Genomic DNA, 23,020 nt, shown 5'->3' with positions numbered 1-23,020 from the left:
CTTTTAAAACCCAAGGTGCAGTATCTAGGCCATGTGGTGAGCGCGGAAGGTGTGGCACCCGATCCTGACAAAGTCACCATTATCCGGGACAGGCAAAGACCCAGCACTATCCATGAAGTGAGGCAATTTCTTGGGTTAGTAGGCTACTACTGAAGTTTTATCAAGGACTTCACCAAGATAGCAGCACCGCTGCAAGATCTTCTAGTGGGCCAATCCAAGAAGGCCAAGAACAAAAATCTTCCATTCGAGTGGAACAAAAGGATAGAAGAGTCCTTCACCAAGTTGAAATTGGCCCTCACAGGAGATGAGATTCTGGCCTACCCTGACTATGACCAACCATTTGTACTTTACACTGACACCAGCAATGTGGGATTGGGAGCAGTGCTGTCACAAGTGCAGAAAGGCAGAGAGAGAGAGACTGATTGCCTACTCCAGCAGGAAGCTTTGTCCCACTGAGAGGAACCCCGACAACTACAGTTCCTTTAAGCTGGAGTTCCTCGCCATAGTCTGGGCGGTAACAGAGTGCTTCAAGAACTACTTGGCTTCAGCCAAGTTCACCATCTACATGGACAATAATCCGCTAACCCACCTTGAAACGGCAAAGCTTGGGGCACTTGAGCAGCGATGGATGGCCCGACTGTCCAACTATGAGTTCACCATCAAGTACAGAGCAGGACATAAGAACGCTAATGCGGATGCATTGTCCAGGATGCCCAATTCACCAGAAGGGGGATAAGATCCAAAAGAACTCAAAGAAATCGAGTTACCAGCCTTCCACCATCCAATTGCAGCCCAGCACTCCCAAGGAGTGAGGAATAAGTGCTTTATCATATGAGAAGTAACGTTGAACCCATTACCCCATCATGAGTGGGCAGAGACACAAGATAGTGACCCAGCTGTTCGCCTAGTAAAGGAGTGGCTGGCACAAGCTGATGCACACCCTGGTCCAGATGACCCACAGGAGGCACAGCAGCTACGGAAGCAAAGAGGCAAGCTGCTCATCTACGAGGGTAAACTGTCGGAGGAACATCAACTCGTGCACACATGAACTGGTCTGACAGCTGGTAGTCCCAAAGAGGGATGCGCCAATGGTCTTAGAGGTGTACCACAATGGAGCAGGACACTTCGGTTGGAAGAAGTTGGAGGTCCTACTTCGTGAAAGTTTCTACTGGGTTGGCATGAGGACAGCCATTGAGAAGTGGTGCTGAGAATGTGGCCCATGCAACTTGTGCAGAAAAGACCGAAACAGCCAGCGAGCCCCATTACAGCCGATCATCACAAAACAGCCGCTTGAACTGGTAACCTTGGATTACGTGAAGTTAACTCCGAGTAGGAATGGCTACACTTATGCTTTGACCATTGTGGACCATTACTCAAGGTTCTTGGTAGTAGTACCTGTTAAAGACCAAACAGCGAAGACAGCAGTCAAGGCATTTCAGCAACACTTTTGTCGACCGCACAGATACCCTGAACAAGTGCTCACCGACCAAGGTCCAGCCTTTGAGGCAGAAGTGTTGTGAGTTCATTTTCCCCTTCGTCACTGAGGTCTGGTGAACTCCCAATTCTGGTAAAGGAAGGTAATGAGCCTGATTATCAGGCACCTGAGCCTAATGAGGATGACTGGCTGAGTGGAGTCACGGACTGGATATAAGGCTGCCGACGCCCTTCTGCCCTGCGGGTGATTTCTCTGTGGACTTCTAGGACACCAGTCTGATTCCTGCTCCTCTAAAGCTAAGTTTTCTGTTTTGCCTGTTAGCATTTTGGTTTTGTTTTTTGTTTTCCTTGCTTTTCTGTATTCTGCCATTCCCTGTTAGGGTGAGCTGAATCTCCTTTTGCCTGTAGATCTGTCTTCAGAATATTCCTGAGTACTGACATAGCTTTTTTGAAGCCTAGCGTCTTCAGGGCCTTTTTCACTGTCAGTGTGTTGGCTCTTATTTTCATAGGGTTTTTCACGGATTGCAGACAGCAGCCTTCCTGTCCTTTTCTATCTAGTTAGCTTGGGCCCCGTCTTTGCTCAGTCTATCTTTCTGTCTGTGTTAGTATTTTCATTTTGCTTCACCGTCATTATATGTTGGGGGCTGCCTATTGCTTTGGGGTCTGCTCTGGGGCAGTTTAGATTTCCCCTTTCTTTCTTTAGGCCTATTTAATTCTCCGGCTGTGATCGAGGGGTCTAGGGCATCGTAGGAACCCCCCACGGCTACTGCTAGTTGTGTTGATAGGTTCAGGGGTCTGCAATCCGATAGCTGCCAACTTCTCTGGTTTTCTGGACTTAGCTAGCATTTCTGTTTTTGCCTCCTACGGTGACTCAATCATAACAGAATCACCCGCCATACCGCAGATCCTAGGGTACTCAATAGCAGGAAAGAATTGTGTTTAAAAAAAAAAAAAAAAAGGGTGTGTGTATATTCTTTCCTCTATATCTCTGAGGCCATAGGGGGAATTTTTTTTTTCTCTCTCAATGGAGATAAAGCAATTGTCTGATCGTGTGGAGCAGCTCGCTGCGGAAGTGCGGGGAATTTCCGCCTACCTTGCTCGTTTGCATGCTGTTGAACCAAAGATCCCTACACCTGATGTATTTTTTGGGGATCGATCTAAATTTTTGAGTTTCAAAAATAATTGTAAATTATTTTTTGCCTTGAAGCCTAACTCGTCAGGGAGCTCCGCGCAGCAGGTTAAAATTGTCATCTCTTTGCTGCGTGGCGATCCCCAGGATTGGGCGTTTTCTTTAAACCAGATGATCCTATTCTGACTAATGTGAACGCATTCTTTCAAGCTTTGGGGTTGTTGTATGATGAACCTAATGCTATTGATCAGGCTGAAAAGACCCTGTTGGCATTGAACCAGGGTCGAGATTCTGCAGAGTTGTACTGTCAAAAGTTCCGAAAGTGGGCGGTCCTTACTACCTGGAATGATAATGCCTTGGCTGCTCTCTTTTGGAAGGGTTTGTCAGAAGCCGTAAAAGATACTATGGTGGGATTTCCTGTTCCCTCTGGTCTGGACGATTCTATGTCATTAGCCATTCAGGTTGATCAGCGTTTACGTGAACGCAGGATTGCACGAGAGGTGTTGCCACCGGTTGAACAGACGTCTGAACCTATGCAATGTGATAGAGTTTTGTCTGCTGATTGATGCTACTCCTTTGGCTAAAAATAAACCTCAGTTTTGGACCCAGGTGGTCATGCGGGTCGCCCCAGACCATCAAGAAAATTGCATGATGCCGTTGTTCTGGGGTTTCCCTGGTTGCAAATTCATAATCCAGTTTTGGATTGGAAATCTGTGTCTGTGGTGAGTTGGGGTTGTCGGTGTGCCTTTAGTGAGGCTCCGGTTTATTCCACCTCTCCTCAGTCGCATGATGTTCCTGACTATTTGGCGGACTTTTATGATGTATTTAGTGAGAATGAGTCTGCGTCCTTGCCTCCTCATAGGAATTATGACTGTGCAATTGAACTAAGCCCGGGGTGTAAATTTCCCAAGGGTCGGCTCTTCAATTTATCTGTACCCGAGCACGAGGCTATGCGGTCCTATATTAAGGAGGCATTGGAGAAGGGTCATATTAGACCATCCTCTTCACCCTTAGGTGCCGTTTTTTTTTTTGTGGCCAAAAAGGATGGTTCTTTAAGGCCTTGTATTGATTATCGTGCCCTCAATAAAATTACTATTAAATATCAGTATCCGTTACCCCTGATTTCGGATCTATTCTCTAGAGTTAGAGGTGCTTGCTGGTTTACCAAGCTTGACCTCAGGGGGGCGTATAATCTTATCCGCATTAAGCAGGGGGATGAATGGAAGACGGCGTTAAATACTCCGGAGGGACATTTTGAGTACCTGGTGATGCCTTTTGGGCTCACTAATGCCCCTTCTGTCTTCCAGTGCTTCATGAACGATATTTTCCGAGACTTTGTAGATAAATTTTTGATTATCTATCTGGATGATATTTTGATCTTCTCCAAGGATTGGGATTCTCATGTGGAACATATTCGGACTGTGTTCCGGATCTTGAGGGAGAATTCCCTGTATGTCAAAGGATCGAAATGCCTTTTTGGAGTACAGAGGATTTCATTTTTGGGATTTATTTTGTCCCCGTCAACTATTGAAATGGACCCGGCCAAGGTACAGGCCATTTATGATTGGGTTCAGCCCACTTCTTTGAAGGCCCTCCAGAAGTTTTTGGGTTTTGCTAATTTTTATCGGAAATTTATAGCAAAATTTTCTAGTATTGCCAAGCCATTGACTGATCTGACTAAGAAGGGTGCTGATGTGTTGAATTGGTCTCCTGAGGCTGTTGCTTCCTTTCAGGAGCTGAAGCGAAGATTTACCTCCACCCCGATTTTGCGGCAACCTGATGTCTCACTCCCGTTCCAGTTAGAGGTGGATGCTTCTGAGATTGGTGCAGGAGCTGTTTTGTCCCAAAAGGATCCTGTAACATCTAAAATGAATCCCTGTGCTTTCTTTTCCTGAAAGTTCTCTCCATCTGAACGTAACTATGATGTGGGGAATCGGGAACTGTTGGCCATGAAATGGGCATTTGAGGAGTGGAGACATTGGTTGGAGGGAGCTAAACATCAAGTTGTGGTCCTCACTGACCACAAGAATTTGATTTACCTAGAGTCGGCTAAGCGCTTGAACCCTAGACAGGCTAGGTGGGCCTTGTTTTTTACACGTTTTGATTTTGTGGTCTCTTTTCTTCCTGGAACTAAGAATGTCAAGGCAGACACCCTCTCTAGGAGATTCTTTGCTGATTCTCCTGTGGTGACCAAGCCTGCTACCATCTTAGGCGAAGGGGTAGTTCTTTCTGCCATCTCGCCCGATTTGAGACTTGCTCTGCAAGAGATCCAGGAGGACAAACCTGAGCGTTGTCCCAGTGGAAAGTTGTATGTTCCTGACCAGTGGAAGAAGAGAGTGATGTCTGAAGTTCATTGCTCTGCATTGGCTGGTCATCCAGGTATTTTTGGTACTAGAGATCTGGTGAGTCGCTCTTTTTGGTAGCCCACCTTGTCTCATGATGTCAGGAATTTTGTGCAGTCCTGTGGGACTTGCTCCCGGTCTAAATCTTGTTCTCGCTCTAGTGGGTTGTTGATGCCTTTGCCGGTCCCCAGGAGGCCATGGACCCATATTTCAATGGATTTCATCTCTGATATGCCGGTCTCTCAAAGAATGACTGTTATTTGGGTGATTTGTGATAGGTTCTCTAAGATGGTTCATCTTGTACCACTCCCTAAATTGCCATCTTCCTCTGAGTTGGTGCCCCTGTTTTTGCAACAGGTGGTTCGCTTACACGGGATTCCTGAGAACATTGTATCTGACAGAGGAGTTCAGTTTGGGTCTAGATTTTGGAGGACTTTCTGTTCCAAGCTGGGAATTCAGTTGTCCTTCTCCTCTGCTTTTCACCCTCAGACCAATGAGCAGACAGAGAGAACAAACCAGACCTTGGAGTCGTATTTGAGATGTTTTATTTCCGCTGATCAGGATGATTGGGTTTCATTTTTGCCCTTGGCCGAATTTGCTTTAAATAATAGAGCTAGTTCTGCCACTTTGATGTCACCTTTTTTTTGTAACTTTGGGTTTCATCCTCGATTTTCTTCAGGGCAGGTGGAGCCTTCTGCCTGCCCAGGTGTTGACACTGTGGTGGAGAGAATGCACCAGATCTGGGACCAAGTGGTGGATAAGTTATCTCTCTCCCAGGAGAAGGCCCAGCGGTTTTCCAATCGACATAGGACCATTGGTCCCCAGTTTAAGATTGGTGATATGGTGTGGTTATCATCAAAAAATATTGCTATGAAGGTGGCTTCTCCTAAGTTTAAGCCTAGATTTATTGGACCTTACAAGATTTTGGAGATTATTAATCCGGTCTCTTTTCGTTTGGCTCTTCCTGTCAAATTTAAAATTCATAATGTGTTCCATAAGTCCTTGTTGAAGAGGTTTGTTGAACCAGTTGTTCCTGGGGTGGTACCTCCAGACCCTGTATTGGTTGAAGGTAACATGGAATATGAGGTAGAGAAAATACTGGATTCCCGTCTGGCTAGACGGAGACTCCAGTATTTGGTTAAGTGGAAGGGTTATGGTCAGGAGGATAATTCCTGGGTCTCTGCCTCTGATATTCATGCCAAAAGATTGGTGCGTGCCTTTCATCGGGCTCACCCTGATCGCCCTGGTGGCGTGGTTGAGGGTTCGGTGACCCCTCCTCAAGGGGGAGGTACTGTTGTGAGTTCATTTTCCCCTTCGTCACTGAGGTCTGGTGAACTCCCTATTCTGGTAAAGGAAGGTAATGAGCCTGATTATCAGGCACCTGAGCCTAATGAGGATGACTGGCTGAGTGGAGTCACGGACTGGATATAAGGCTGCCGACGCCCTTCTGCCCTGCAGGTGATTTCTCTGTGGACTTCTAGGACACCAGTCTGATTCCTGCTCCTCTAAAGCTAAGTTTTCTGTTTTGCCTGTTAGCATTTTTGTTTTGTTTTTTGTTTTCCTTGCTTTTCTGTATTCTGCCATTCCCTGCTGGGGTGAGCTGAATCTCCTTTTGCCTGTAGCTCTGTCTTCAGAATATTCCTGAGTACTGACATAGCTTTTTTGAAGCCTAGCGTCTTCAGGGCCTTTTTCACTGTCAGTCTGTTGGCTCTTACTTTCATAGGGTTTTTCACGGATTGCAGACAGCAGCCTTCCTGTCCTTTTCTATCTAGTTAACTTGGGCCCCGTCTTTGCTCAGTCTATCTTTCTGTCTGTGTTAGTATTTTCATCTTGCTTCACCGTCATTATATGTTGGGGGCTGCCTATTGCTTTGGGGTCTGCTCTGGGGCAGTTTAGATTTCCCCTTTCTTTCTTTAGGCCTATTTAATTCTCCGGCTGTGATCGAGGGGTCTAGGGCATCGTAGGAACCCCCCACGGCTACTGCTAGTTGTGTTGATAGGTTCAGGGGTCTGCAATCCGATAGCTGCCAACTTCTCTGGTTTTCTGGACTTAGCTAGCATTTCTGTTTTTGCCTCCTACGGTGACTCAATCATAACACAGAAGTGTTCCAGGAGTTCTGTAACATGTATGGTTGCAGGAAAATCGATGCCGTACCATCCACAGACAAATAGCATGTGTGAGAAGATGAACCAGGTGGTAATTGACTTATTGAAGACCTTACCTCTGGAAGAACGAAACCAGTGGCCAGAGAAGTTGTCAGATCTGGTAGATCTATATAATCATATACCGGTAAACTCTGCAAATTGCACTCCGGCCTACTTGATGAGAGCAAGACCTGGCAAGTTACCCATTGATTTAGACATGGGAGTCTTAACACCAGAGACAACATCACAAGATACAGACTGGGATACAGAGCGGCAGCAACAATACCGCAAAGTACAAGAATGTGTGGAGATAAGTTTGTCCCAAGCAAGACAGAGGCAGGAAAGAAATTACAGCCAACACGCCCCTGCAGTTCCCTTGGCACCAGGAGAACAAGAACTCAAAAGAAAGAGACGTGTTCACAAACTAGATGACCAGTGGGAGGCAGAGCCATACACCGTAATACCTTCAGACTTTAATAACACCAAAGTATGTATCATCAGTAAAAATGAAGGAGATACCTTAGAAGCAGTCTCAAGAGATCATCTAAAGATGTGCCCTGATCAATTGATGGACAAGTAAGAAGTCCAAGACGCTCCACAACCCATAGTAGAGGTGGAAGAAAACATTCAAACTATACTTGGAGAATTTCCTCGGACGTGGACACAAGTAAATCAGGCTATCGTAGTACCAGTCCTAACCTTTCATCAGCCTACTGCACCAGATGAAGTAGAGACTCTAAATGAAATGGCTCCAGTAACAGATACCACATCTGCAGTGGAATGCGGAAATCTGCCCCTTGCTAACAGCGAATCTGACAATCTCACGGTGAGCCTAAGAGTAGCGAGAAGGCAGACTAGAATACCTATCTTAAACAAGTCTACTTATAGCGTAGTGACTAATGCACCAACAGTAGACATCAGAGAACAGGTCAGGTCATCAGAAATACCTATACTGCGTAGATCCACTCGTAGTACTAGAGGTCAGATCCCTGCCCGTTACAGAGATTACATATTGTAAATAAAGTAATAAGAATATATAGTTGTAACCGTTAAGCATGAGAGCCTACAGAGACTTACTGTATGAACCTTTTAAAGTATTCGTAATAACCAGTTAAAGGAAAATTGGGCCAGAGGACTATATGTGGTCAGAACTTTTATTTGGAAATAGTTACTCCAAAAAAGGCCTTGAAAAGAAGCTGCCGGCGTGGCCGAAAAACAGGCCTATCATCAGAGTGCCCTGTAGACACGCCCAGGGACGACACACAAAGTGGGTTAAGGTGGTTCCCACCAACCAAACTCCAGGTACAAGCACAAAGACAATTCCTGGATAGCAGCGCAAGGACTGGTCGCTGCAGTAACTGTGCTATTGTTTCTTTTTCTTGTCTGGTTTTTGATAATTTTTACATTTTTAAGACTTTGTAGATTTTCATTGATTGTTGTTGTTAACAATTCTTGTTATGTTTCCTCAGTTCAGGAGTACTGAACTTAACTGGGGGGAATGTGACACCCCAGAGTCCGGTTGTCACAGTGACATTGCCTCCCTCTAAGAGGTGAAGTCATGCTTGGAGGCAGAAAGGGGACCCCCATGCCAGGTAACATAGATTAAATCACAATTCCTGCTGCAGGTCAGAAAAGGGAGCTGCCTTATAAAATCTGGCCAGCAGATGGGGATGGTGAGTCAGCTAGAAATCAGCTGAGGGAGTTGTCATGGAAACGAGAGGAGCTGTGAGGAGAAATGACAAGACAGTTAAACGTGAGGTAAAAAGATCTTTCTGGAAGATCCAGTGAGTTCAAGATGGAGAGGCTCTGGGGAAGCTATAAACTGTGTATAGCAGCCCCCAGAGTGAAGCGCTATTGGAGAGAAAGGGACGCCAGAGTCCATAGTGGTCAGGAGCTGTATGTCCTGATCTCTGAATCTGAAAGTACAGGGGACTGTAAGTTCCTGTGCGTCATTGAACACCTGAGGGCACGGCAGTGGATAAGGAGCCCGGGGCTGACGGAGAAAAGGATGGTACCCGTGGAATAGGTTCACGCTGACAGCCGTACAGGTTAGTGAAATCATCACGCAATTGAGGGTCGCGGCATAGTTATAAACAGCGGAGACCCACACACAAAGCGCAGAAGGAAGGTCCTAAACCCCCACCTGGCAAGGTGGATCCCCCGAATGCCTCCAGGCGAGCCGGACTCATTCCATCACCTGTATGTGGTACTCCGGATTGCATCCAATTGCCAGTAAAAGGTAAAGAAACTGCACCTCTCTGTGCCCTGGGACTATTGCTCTACCTGTGGAGAGCTATTTTCACCTCAGCTGCGACACACTTACAGTCTCAGGGGAACAACACCGCAGCGCTGGTCACCTCTGACCAGAATACCACAGGTAGTGTCACGTATTTAATCATCTGTAAACTTTATCTTCATTTTTACCACATCACCAACAACTTTTCCCCTTCCCCTTTCATCATTTTATTTAATGGACCTCTGTTTGTTGGAAAATTTTTTCCTGAGTGCACAAATATACTACATGTAAATGAGAAATACTTTGCAGGCACACTGCAAAGCCCAGACGGGAAGGAGTGCTATATTATAGTACAGATTTTACTGCTATGGTTTGCGGGTGCCATGACCCACTAGGAGAGCCCCTGAGGTGCTATAACAGCAGAACTCCTCATAAGTGACCTTATTTTACAAAATACCCCTCTTGATGAATTAATATAGGGTTACAGTGATCATATTGACACCACAGGTATGTTACATAATTTTATACTATTGGGCAGTGAAGAAAAAATAATTAGATTTTTACCACAAAAAAATTGTTTTAGCACCAGATTTTACATGTTCACAAGGAAAAATGGGTAAAAATGGCACCAAAATTTGTCCGACAAATTCAGCTGAATATGGAAATACCCCATATATGGCTGTACAGTGCTGCTTAGCCTTACGACTCAGGAGGGACAGAGCGCTATTTGCCTTCTGGAGAGCAGATTTTCCTAGAATAGTTTGTAGATCCATATACAGAGCATCTAAGTGCTAGAAGAGCAGAATTCCTCATCAAGTGACCCCGTTTTGGAAATGATACCCCTTTGGGAATTTATCTACAGGTGTAGTGACTATTTTGACTCCATGGGTGTTCTCCAGAAACCAGAACAGTGGATGTTACTGAGTAAATTGAAAACTGCCATTGCCGTGCCCATTAAGTTGTAGTAACCAGTACGTTGTGCCCAGCTCATGCTTCTGCAGACACGCACCCGTAAATTAGGCGGGCTCTCATCACTACAGAAATGCCAAACACGTGGATGCTAATTGTGGTTTAGGCACACTGTGGCTTAGAAGGAAGAGGGGCATTTGAAACTGGAAGAGCAGAATTCGCTGGATTTCTTTTGGGGGTGAGGAGTCATAGCGCTATTTCACAGCTTTCATAGTACCAGTAACGTGGAAGCCCCCTATATTTCCATTGACAGATGACGTACCTGAGAGGGGACTTGCTTTTTTTTGTGGATTGAGTTGAAGCTATTATTGGGAACATTTTACATAACGTTTGGGATCACATTTATCCAGTGCTCTACGCTGAGCACTTACATCAGGATTTCCATCTATGGTAAATCTCCGAGTGACATGATTCAGATGAAACTCCCAAAGGATCCATTCACTATAATGAGGCAGCAGAGATACTCTGGACTCCATCTGGCCCCTGTTCAACAGTTTTCTTCTTTTCAGAAGTGCACAAAACTGTGGCGGAAAGTGCTTTTATGCACACCTAAAAAGACAGACACCACTGGATCACAGGCTGCAACACAGTGTCCACAGTGCCTCGATCTGCCTCATCATAGGCAATCTTCCTCCGTGGGTTCTGCCTGAATCATGTAGTTCAGAGATTCACATGGAAACTCCAGTACTCAGTGTAGAGCGCAAGATAAACGAGCTGAGCTTTACTGTGATTTTTGTGATTTAGAGAGAACAAACCAACAACAGGTGAAGAATTGTTTTTATTTTTTTTTAGCAATGTTCCTTGTGCGGTATAAGAGATTAGACAACTTTATTCTTCGAGTCATTGTGATTACCGCAATACCAGATTTGTATTGTTTTTTATGTGTGGCTGCTGTCTCACATTACAAGACACTTTTTATTGCAAAAACGCATCATCACATTTTGAGAGCTATAATTTTTTCATATTTCTTCAGAGTCATAGGAGGGCTTGTTTTTGAAGGACGAGTTGACATTTTTATTGGTACCATTTTCAGTCACATAACATTTTTGATCACTCTCTATTTTGAGTTTTTGGAGACAGAATGAACAAAAACCAGCAATTCTGGAATTATTTTTTGTTTAGTTCTTATGCCGTTCCACAGGTTGTAAAATTGATAAGGCAGCTTAATTTTTGGGTCAGTATGATTACAGTGATAAAACGTTTATATAGTTTTTTTTATGTTTTGGTGCTTTTACACAGTAAAAACTATTTTATAGAAAAAAATTCTTTTTGCATCGCTTTATTCTGAGATCTATAACTTTTTTTTATTTTTCCATTGATTGAGCTGTGTGGCAGATTATTTTTTGCAGTACAAGATATCATTTTCAGAAATACCATTTTTAGTTATATTCATCTTTTCTATCGCATTTTATTCCACTTCTTGGTTGGTTGATATGATGAAAAAGCATAGTTTTTCTCCCGTTTTATTTTCTTCACTGAAGTGGTTAAAGAGAACCTGTCACCTATTTTGGCCACTATAAGATGCAGCCACTGTCTTTCAAGGCTTATCTTCAGCATTCTATAATGCTGTCAATAAGCTCCCGTTCCGACCTGCAAGATAAGAAAAATAAGTTTTATTATACTCACCCGGGAAGGTGGTCCGATGGGTGTCGCAGGTCCGGGTCCGGCACCTCCCATTTTCTTGTGATGCCGCCCTCCTGCTTGCTTCATTGCTCCCCAGCATCGCGCTCCTGCGGAGGCGTACTTTTCTGCCCTGTTGAGGGCAGAGCAAAGCACTGCAGGGCGCAGGCGCCGGGAAAGGTCAGAAAGGCCTTTGCCTTTATGAAATGCTATCTTCACTATTGTGCAACCTTGAAAATAAAAACCTCTGGAGTCTGCGTAATTTGTATAGATCTGTTGTCAAAGACCTAACGAGCCACAAAAACATATACATGAAGAGATGGGAGTCCGATTTTGGTGCTGATATCCGTCTCGAGAACTGGAACGATGCCATCAAAAACACTTACAATTCCAACATATCAATGGGTCTTCATGAGAGTTATTTCAAATTGTTAAATAGGTGGTACTATACCCCGACGAGGTTATCGCATTTTAACACAGAGCTATCTTCCTTGTGCTGGAGAGATTGTGGACACCAAGGGAACCTCTACCATATTTTCTGGGGTTGTTCAAAAATCAAAAACCTCTGGCTTCAAGTCACACAGCACATTAACCTCATTGCTAAGGACTTCACAATTACACCCAAAAGAGCACTTCTTTCATTAGATATGGAACAGGAACAATTTGATGACTCGGTAAGACACATTATCACACACATCCTCTTAGTGACCAAGACCATGTTAGCACAATGGGGGAAGAAAGCAGAGGTTCCCAAGTTTTCAGACATACTTGACAAGATAGGCCAACACAGCGATTTAGAACGCAGATTTGCGATTAACAACAATCACATTCACAAATACTCAAAAAATGGAAGACTTGGAACAACAAATTTCATATCAAATAGACTCAACAAGAGGCACTATATTTTGAAGTTTAAACCTGGGCGCTTTAGCACTGGGATGCTGTATCTCCTTCCAAGAATGTTACCCCATAATAAGGATTGTCGATTTTTTTTTTCTTTTATGTTGTTATTCGATATATGTTATTCTATGCCTATTTGTGAGTTCTCTAGTTTTTAAATTTTTTTTTCCGTACCTGTACAAGGTTGTTTATTCCCCACTCCCTTCCCTCCCTTCCTACCTTCCTTTCCCTACCCTGTTTATTTCTAAAAAAACAATAAAATTATTTGAAAAAAAAAACACAAAAAAAAAAAAAAAAGGCCTTTGCCTTTCAGGTATTTACAGTTTGCAAAAAGTCATGTAGGGGACGCAGTGAGTATGTGGAAGAAGGTGCTCTGGTCAGATGAGACCAAAGTAGAACTTTTTGGGCTAAATGCAAAACTTAGGTTGCTGGAAATGAATGTCCCATAATGGGACAAAATAAAAAAGTTAAAAAAAGTTAAAACAATTTTAAAAATATTAAATATATACAGTATATATTGTACTGATACATATTTATTTTTATGTAAAAACTAGCTGAAGAGCCCAGCATTGCCTGGGCATAGTAAGCAACTGTGGTTAGTTGTAACAAATTATAATGATTATATTGCACATAAAAACAGTGCATCTAGTCCTATCCTGTGTGATACTGACTGCTGAGCCATGTGTCTCATCCTCTCCTGTGTGATACTGACTGCTGAGCTGTGTATCTAATCCTATCCTGTGTGATACTGCCTGCTGAGCCATGTGTCTAATCCTCTCCTGTGTGATACTGACTGCTGAGCTGTGTATCTAATCCTATCCTGTGTGATACTGACTGCTGAGCCGTGTATCTAATCCTATCCTGTGTGATACTGGGCTCCCCCTGCAGTCTGTGTCAGAGGGTGGTCTGTGTTGGCACGGTAATAAATTGTGTTATTTCCAGCTTTACAGAAGGACGATAACACCATAGAAATGATAAGAATAATAGGCCTCAGTTACCACAACTGTCTACAAAGAAAACTGTTGCTGATAGCAGCCAATCACAGCTCATTTTTCATCTGTTAAACAGCTCTGGGACAGCGTGGCGAGTTTTGAGTGGCGACTTTTGTGTTTCGACTTTTATGTGGCATAGTTGGAGTATGTGTGGTGAAATGTGTGCTGAGGGTGGTATATGTGTTGAAGCTCGTGGTAGTGTGTGGCGCATTTTGTGTGTGTGTGTTCATATCCCCGTGTGTGGTGAGTATCCTATGTCAGGGCCCCACCTTAGCAACTGTATGGTATATACTGTTTGGTGCCATCGCTCTCATTCTTTCAGTCCCCCTTCTTCACATCTGGCAGCTGTCAATTTGCCTCCAACACTTTTCCTTTCACTTTTTCCCCATTATGTAGATAGGGGCAAAGTTGTTTGGTGAACTGGAACGCGTGGGGTTAAAATTTTGCCTCACAACATAGCCTATGATGCTCTCGGGGTCCAGACGTGTGACTGTGCCAAATTTTGTGGCTGTAGCTGCGACGGTGTGGATGCCAATCCCAGACATACATACATACATACACACATACACACCCACATAGAACTTTATATATTAGATTAATCAAAATTGCACTCGCAAGTGTGACCCCGGCCTCATAGTTTTCCTGTGGACAGAGTCTCTCACCTGATCTTTGGCTCTTTGCATCTTCTGCAGAGTGACCATGGGTCACTTGGTTGCTTCTCTAATTAGTTCTCTTCTTACTTCGGATGTCAGCTTAGGTGCACTGCCATGTCTTAGTAGATCTGCAGTTTTGCAATACTCCTATCATTTTTGGATGATGAATTAAACAGTTCTCCTTGAGATTTTCAGAACTTGGGCTATTTTATTTGTAACCTAACCCTGCTTTATTCTTCTATGCAACTTTATCCCTGACTTGTCTGGTGTGTTCCTTGGTTTTCATGATGCTGTTTGATCCCTAATGTTCTTAAACAAACAGCCGCGGCATACACAGGACAGCAGAAGTTATACTGAGAATAAATCACACAGGAGAACTCAATTTACTAATTACGCTTCTTCTTGAGGCAATTGGTCACTCAGGATTTTATTTATGGGTATCAGACTGAAGGGGGCTGTGTAGAAAATGTATTTCACAATTTTCAGATTTATAGATTTTTTAAAATTAGAAAATCATGTATCAGTTCCTTTGCACTTCACAAATACTTTGTGTTGGCATATCACATAAAATCACAATAAAATACATTTATGTTTATGAGTGTTACATGAAAAAATATGGAAACGTTCATGGGGAATGAAAACATTTTCAAGGATTTAAAGAGTGCAGTTTATGGTATTCAGGCGCACAGATAATTTTTTTGTCTTTAATTACAAACAGTTATTTTATTACAATATAATATGATAGTATATTATTATCTACAATAGATTGTTACACATGATACATTCATTATTATATGAAAGTCATGTGTCATAATCATAACCAATGTTTGCTTCAAGAATCCGGAATGTTAAAAATCATAGAATATTTTGAAGTTGAGCAGCAGATGGCGCTGGATGGTAGTTTGATTTCATCATGAGTAGTAAGCAGAGAAAAGTAATGGCACTTTAGAAGACTTGTTTTACAACCCATTACACTTCTTTCCTGTCTAATAAACTATTATACGCATTACTAATCTTATAATACCACCATATTTTATTAGCACACAATAGCATATGCAAAGTATACATTTATAATCCTCGTCAGGAATGGATTATTGGGTAATTTGTAGTTCACAACTGGCTTTATATCATGCGTGTGGAACTTTATGGGTGATAGCTTTGAAAGTTTCACAGCTAATTTTCTATCATTAAAAAGTTACATATTTTGCATAAGTGCAAAACTTAGCAAATTTGCAATTTTTCATCAATTCTACAAAAAAGTGTGGGGCTTAGAGTAAATATTGTGACCAAAAACTACCCAGCAAATTTATGATAATTTACCAAACACTCCATTAGTGCTTTAAAGAGGTTGTGCCCTACTTGGAAAAACCCCTCTTAAATGCCTGAATCTTCCAAGCAGATGGGATGAGTATAATGGCAATGTAAGCTCTCCAAAGTAGACATGAAGAAACAAACTTTTATTATAGAGAGGGTGATGTGGGATAGTGTGATGGGGGTGTTAGTGTGAGGGCACAATATGGAGAGACAGTATGCATCGGGCGGAGAAGTATAAGAGGGAGCACAACAGAGAGATAGGGGTCAGCGTGGATGAGGCAAAGTATGGAGAAGGAGAACCGTGGAAAAAAGGCACAATAAAGAGAAGGGCAGCAGTGGGGAGAAAGGGACAGCATGAGAGGGAACAGTGTGATGGGACAATGTATAAAGGGTGGGGTGGTATGCAGACTGGGCAATATGGGTGGAGTACTCTGTGGTTACATATGGTGAGGTGGCAACATGTGGGGGGTACAGTGTGAGATGACAGTGTGGCGGTTGTAGTTCATAAGGGAGGATAATGTGCTGGTTATAGTTTTAAAGGGAATCTGTCACCCCTTTTTTGAGATATCATATAATGATATCATTCAATTGTGTGTCACATAAGGATTCTCTTAGTACTTTTGCTTCTCCCTGACCCCGCACCTTTCATGCATAAATACCTTGTTTATATCGGTTCAGATGTATGTAAACTGCCACGGTCCGATGGGCGGGGCTTATACACCTGCTCCCCCCTCCCTGTCTTGCTCTACGCATTTCTTCTTGTGTAGAGCAAGACAGGGAGGGGGGGGAGCAGGTGAATAAGCCCCGCCCATCTGACCAGATGGCGGCAGTTTACATACATCTGAACCGATATGAAAACGGTATTTATGCATGAAAGGTGCGGGGTCAGGGAGAAGCAAAAGTACTAAGAGAATCCTTATGTGACACACAATTGAATGATATCATTATATTTTATCTCAAAAAAGAGGTGACAGATTCCCTTTAAGTGAGGACAGTATGGCAGTTATAGTTCATAAGGTGGGACAGTGTGGTGGTTATAATTCATAATGGTGGACGGTGTGGTGGTTATAGAAGGACTTATTTCAGGCACAGCACTTGCACATATTTAAGGTGCCATGTCAGGATGTGCTGCAGAAGGCTAGAAAAGAGGGAATTAGCTTTGACTGTAAAAAGTCACAATGGCATCTGATCTAGATGGAAACAAAGGTAATGAGGATGACTCCAATCAGAGAAAACTTCACCTGTAAGGTACCTTGATGAAAATGTTTATTTGTGATACTGACTATATCTAATCAGTTAAATAAATAACAAAAAACTGACGGCACATTAAGAACTAGTCTGACTGAGCACTCCGCCCTTCACCATGCTGTGGTTTTAATTACATTCAATCACAATTGGTTCCGACCTTCCTATAAATACACGCTTTGCCAAGTTATTAGCCAGAGGTAAGTGTTCACACTAGGCAGTTAGGTCAGGGACCCATTTGATGAGATCACCTTGTCGTTGGTGAATGGGCTCACATTTTTTGGCCAAATTTTGTGCTAAGCATCTCATGTGTTTTTCTTAAATTTCAAAAGTCATTACGCTATTCACACTTCTTGCATTTCACATTGACATGCCTTAATGCAATTGAGTGAAACCATTTCCCCATTTTCATCTAACCAGTACCGTAATAACTGTAAAGTCAACAGTGTTATGATGGCTAGTAACAACAAGTCCCATTATCTTATTACCGTTGTTGTAAGTTCATGTGAAACAAATATACATGAGGAGAGAGTGATCTGACGTGACAATTGATTGCTGTACTAAGCTTATTGTTTTTATTTATTTACAGATGGTGGTTCTGGTGCTGCAGTCATGTTCTGACTGTGGTTCTGGTGTTGTATTCATATACGAATGGTGGATCTGGTGCTGTATTTATACACTGATGGTGGCTCTGATGATGTAGTCATATACTGATGATCGTTATCGTGCTGTATTCATGTACTTATGATGATTTGGTGCTGAATTAATGTACTGATGGTGGTTCTGATGATGTACTCATGTAGTGATGTTGGTTGTGGAGCTCTCTTCCTATACTGTTATTGATTCTGATCCTGTACACATATAGAAATCCATTTCATGTCAGCTAATGTGCTGCATGGCTATGTTATTAAGGTATTGTTACATCCAATAATTTAAGAATTACAACATCCATATTATTTATGTTAGGAGCATTAAACTGTTTTGATTGAAGGCCACCATCACTAACATTGCAGCTCTCCTGTGCCACAGACTTGAGCTTCATAGGAGACAATCGCAGATTCAAGTACCGTAAGGTAGCTTAAAAAAAAAGTTTTCTTTTTTTAAATCGAAAGTATAATATACAGTATGTCTATCTCTTCTCTCTCTATATACAAAATTTAAATGTGTGTGCATATACAGTATGTATGTGTGTGTGTATATATATATATATATATATATATATATATATATGAATATACATATATATATATATATACTGTGTATGTATGTACACTTGTGGCCAAAAATATTGACACCCCTGCAATTTTGTCAGATAATACTCAGTTTCTTACTGAAAATGATTGCAAACACAAATTCTTTGGTATTATTATCTTCATTTAATTTGTCTTAAATGAAAAAACACAAAAAGAATTGTCCTAAAGCCAAATTGGATATAATTCCACACCAAACATAAAAAGAGGGTGGACAAAAGTATTGGCACTGTTCGAAAAATCATGTGATGCTTCTCTAATTTGTGCAATTAACAGCACCTGTAACTTACCTGTGGCACCTAACAGGTGTTGGCAACAACGAAATCACACTTGCAGCCAGTTGAGCTGGATTAAAGTTGACTCAAACTCTGTCCTGTGTCCTTGTGTGTACCACATTGAGCATGGAGAAAAGAAAGAAGACCAAAGAACTGTCTGAGGACTTGAGAAACCAAATTGAGGAAGCATGAGCAACCTCAAGGCTACAAGTCCATCTCCAAAGACCTGAATGTTCCTGTGTCTACCGTGCACAGTGTCATCAAGAAGTTTAAAGCCCATGGCACTGTGGCTAACCTCCCTAGATGTGGACGGAAAAGAAAAATTGACACGAGATTTCAACGCAAGATTGTGCGGATGTTGGATAAAGAACCTCGACTAACATCCAAACAAGTTCAAGCTGCCCTGCAGTCCAAGGGTACAACAGTGTCAACCCGTACTATCCGGCAGCATCTGAATGAAAAGGGACTGTATGGTAGGAGACCCAGGAAGACCCCACTTCTTACCCCGAGACATAAAAAAGCCAGGCTGGAGTTTGCCAAAACTTACCTGAAAAAGCCTAAAACGTTTTGGAAGAATGTTCTCTGGTCAGATGAGACAAAAGTAGAGCTTTTTGGGCAAAGGCATCAACACAGAGTTTACAGGAGAAAAAAAGAGGCATTCAAAGAAAAAAAACACAGTCCCTACAGTCAAACACGGTGGAGGTTTCCTGATGTTTTGGGGTTGCTTTGCTGCCTCTGGCACTGGACTTCTTGACTGTGTGCATGGCATTATGAAGTCAGAAGACTACCAACAAATTTTGGAGCATAATGTAGGGCCCAGTGTGAGAAAGCTGGGTCTCCCTCAGAGGTAATGGGTCTTCCAGCAGGACAATGACCCAAAACACACTTCAAAAAGCACTAGAAAATGGTTTGAGAGAAAGCACTGGAGACTTCTAAGGTGGTCAGCAATGAGTCCAGACCTGAATCCCATAGAACACGTGTGGAGAGATCTAAAAATGGCAGTTTGGAGAAGGCACCCTTCAAATATCAGGGACCTGGAGCAGTTTGCCAAAGAAGAATGGTCTAAAATTCCAGCAGAGCATTGTAAGAAACTCATTGATGGTTACCGGAAGCGGTTGGTCGCAGTTATTTTGGCTAAAGGTTGTGCAACCAAGTATTAGGCTGAGGGTGCCAATACTTTTGTCAGGCCCATTTTTGGAGTTTTGTGTGGAATGATCAATGTTTTGCTTTTTGCTTCATTCTCTTTTGTGTTTTTTCATTTAAGACAAATTAAATGAAGATAATAATGCCAAAGAATTTGTGATTGCAATCATTTTCAGGAAGAAACTGAGTATTATCTGACAGAATTGCAGGGGTGTCAATACTTTTGGCCACAACTGTGTGTGTGTGTGTATATATATATATATATATATATATATATATTGTACATGTATAGAAATTCTAATCACCCACTTTTTGCCTACTTACAAATAGAGAAATTAAGAAAATAGTCATATGTTATTTGTTAATTCCGCATCTGTAAAAGTCTAGCCTTTCACAATTTCATGTCAATTTCTCTTGCTAAGTTTTATGTGCAGATTTTTAGCATAGACTTGCATTAGATGAGGAAAATCCACAAGTAAAGAGCGCGCTTGCATTTTTAGTGTGTTTTTGCGGCAGAAAGACATCAACAATGGCTGTAATATGCAATCTGCACATGACTGTATTAGTGAACTTTTGGCAAGGCCAAATACCAGGAAGTATAAAAACCAAAACAGCTTTATTTAAAACATGACACACCAAGAAGGACGCGGTAAAAACACATGTAAAAAAACACACAAAAAAACGCAATGAAAAAAATGCAAATAATTTACATAATACAGTAGCTGCAGAAATGGTGCAGAAAATCTGGAACATCAAAAAGTCACCAAATACACATCTTGGGAACATAGACTAAACGTGAACTTTTATTTTAAAGAGTGCTGGTTATTTCCATACCAGTGTAATACATGTGACCCATAGTTCCCTGAAAACTATTTAACTATGATCTAAGCCCCATAATACACTTCTTATTCTATATGTCCTGTAGTGTTGGCCATTAATGGAGACATCATGGGGAATTAAAGAGAACCTGTCACTATGAAAATACAGTGCAATCTGCAGGCAGGATAGTATGGAGCAGGGGGAGCTGAGCAGATGTATGTAATGTTTTGAGGGAAAATATTCAGTATAGCCTGTGATTTAATCATTTAATCCTCTGCTCTTTCTGGGATTTTTGGTCCAGTGGGCGGTCCTATCAGTGATTGACAGCTATTTCTCTATGTACTATTATAGGAAAAAAGCAGTGAGTCACTGGACCGCCCACTGGACAAGAAATCCCAGAAAGAACAGAGAATTAAATCACAGGTACTAGTGAATGTATTTGGAAAACTACATTAATTTTCTCCCATTACCCTGCTCTATAACATGGTGCCTGCAGATTGGATGGCATTTTCATGGTGACAAGTTAACTTCTGGGACTTCAGGTTCCTTCTCTTTTGCGACTTTAATTGTGACCCTTTGTTAAATTCTAGATAATGTAGCCTACAAATGCATTATTAAATTAAAAATAATTAAAGTTGGCTAAACATTCAGATAACTGCTTATGTCTAGCTTCAGAAAACCAATGGATTCTGTATCCGGGCCTCTACTGATGATGTTTCGACATGGACATGAGACCACTGCTACCACTGCAACCAATCTGTCACGATCCATTTTTGGATCTGTGTTAGTTTGGGCTGCTCACATTAAGGCTGTGTGCCCACGTTGCGTTTTTGTAAGCGTTTCCGCAGCGTTTGTGCCGGCTCAGACGCTGCAGAAATGCTTACAAGATGCTTCTGAGGCTAGTTTCACACTAGCGCTTTTGAGCGCAGCGACGGCCTGCGCACGGCCGCCGCTAAGCCCCGCCCCCTGCCGCGCCTCCCCTGGTAGCTCCGCCTACCGGCGCATGACGCTGCATGCATCCTGCGTCCCCTATCTTTATCACTGGGGGCGCAGGCCATGCGCAGTATGCGTTTGGCGGCGCATGCGCCTTTTTGACGGTGCACCGACCTGCGCCAAACGCAACCTGCTGCAGTTTGGTTGCGCTCGGCGCACCGTCAAAAAGGTGCATGCGCCGCCAAACGCATACTGCGCACGCCCTGCACCCCCAGTGATAAAGATAGGGGACGCAGGATGCATGCAGCGTCATGCGCCAGTAGGCGGAGGCGGGGCAGGGGGCGGGGCTTAGCGGCGGCCGTGCGCAGGCCGTCACTGCACTCAAAAGCGATAGTGTGAAACTAGCCTAATTCATTTGCATGCGTTTTTGGCTTTTTGTGCCAATGCATGCATTTTTAACCGCTCAGGAATCGCTTAGCGGCTAAAAACGAGGCATGCACATTATTTTCCGCATAGCTGAGCATTTTTAGCCATCCCCAATGTTCCCAGAAATCGCGTGTCAAAAAACACGTCAAAAACGCGTCAAAAAACGCGCAAGAACCGCACGTCTTTTTCCGCGCGTTTTCTGGGAAAGGGGATCCTTTTCCTGAGCATTTAAAAACGCTAGCATGGGCACATAGCCTTAAACTTTTTTTTCTTTCTGGCCATCAGGGAATAATGTCAGTTTTTCCCCCAGGTGGCCACTGGTGTTACTACAACTTTAGTTAGTCTGCTGGTGGGTTTTTCCCCCCAGTGGCAACTTGTGTTATTACATGTTTAGTTAGTTAACAGGTAGTTGACCACTCCCACCTTCCTGTAAAAGGTCACCAGGTGCTGCAGCTCACTGTTGGTGATACACTTCCTTTTGATATGAACCGTGGTGAAGACTGGAGCTACCTGGTGCTGTGGTGGTTCAGCTTATCAGGAGCAGTGGTGCTTTAGCTGAATGCTGATCTGGTGCCTTACTCTGCTGCTCAGAGCATTGCCAGCAGAGAAAGTAAGCTTTGTTTTTTGGTTTTGGTGACCTGACACAGAGCCAGTCAAGGATCTGATAGTGTCTAGTAATCAGTTAGGTGGGATTGGGTTTTTTATAGTATTTTAAAAGGACTTTAAAACGGTTTTAGGCTGTGTGCCCACGTAGCGATTTTTAAGCGTTTTTGCCGCGATTATCGGCGCGAAAACGCAGCGAAAACATTTAAAAATCGTGTACAGAACGCCCCCCATGCATTCCTATGGCATTCCGCACATGCTGTGCTAATGCTGTGCTTTTTTCCGCGGCGGAATCGCATCGCGGAAAAAATCGCAGCATGCTCATTCTTTTGTGCGGAATCGCAAAGAATTGCCGCAATTCCGCACCCATTGGAATGCATGAGAATCGCTTACTTCCCGCATGTGGCTATGCCCACCATGCGGGAAGTTAAGTGTCTCATGTGCGGTTGGTACCCACGGTGTGGAGGAGAGGAGACTGTCCTCCAGGCCCTGGGTACCATACCCCTGTAAAAAAAAGAATAAAAAATAAAAAAATCGGGTTATATTTACCTTCCGGCGTCCCGCGCTGCATTCCCGGCCTAAGCGTTCCCAGT

Source organism: Dendrobates tinctorius, unplaced genomic scaffold (genome assembly GCF_039654945.1).
Source record: "Dendrobates tinctorius isolate UK_male_01 unplaced genomic scaffold, ASM3965494v1 ptg000070l, whole genome shotgun sequence".
NCBI classification, from domain to species: domain Eukaryota; kingdom Metazoa; phylum Chordata; class Amphibia; order Anura; family Dendrobatidae; genus Dendrobates; species Dendrobates tinctorius.
This window is presented reverse-complemented; position numbering follows the sequence as displayed.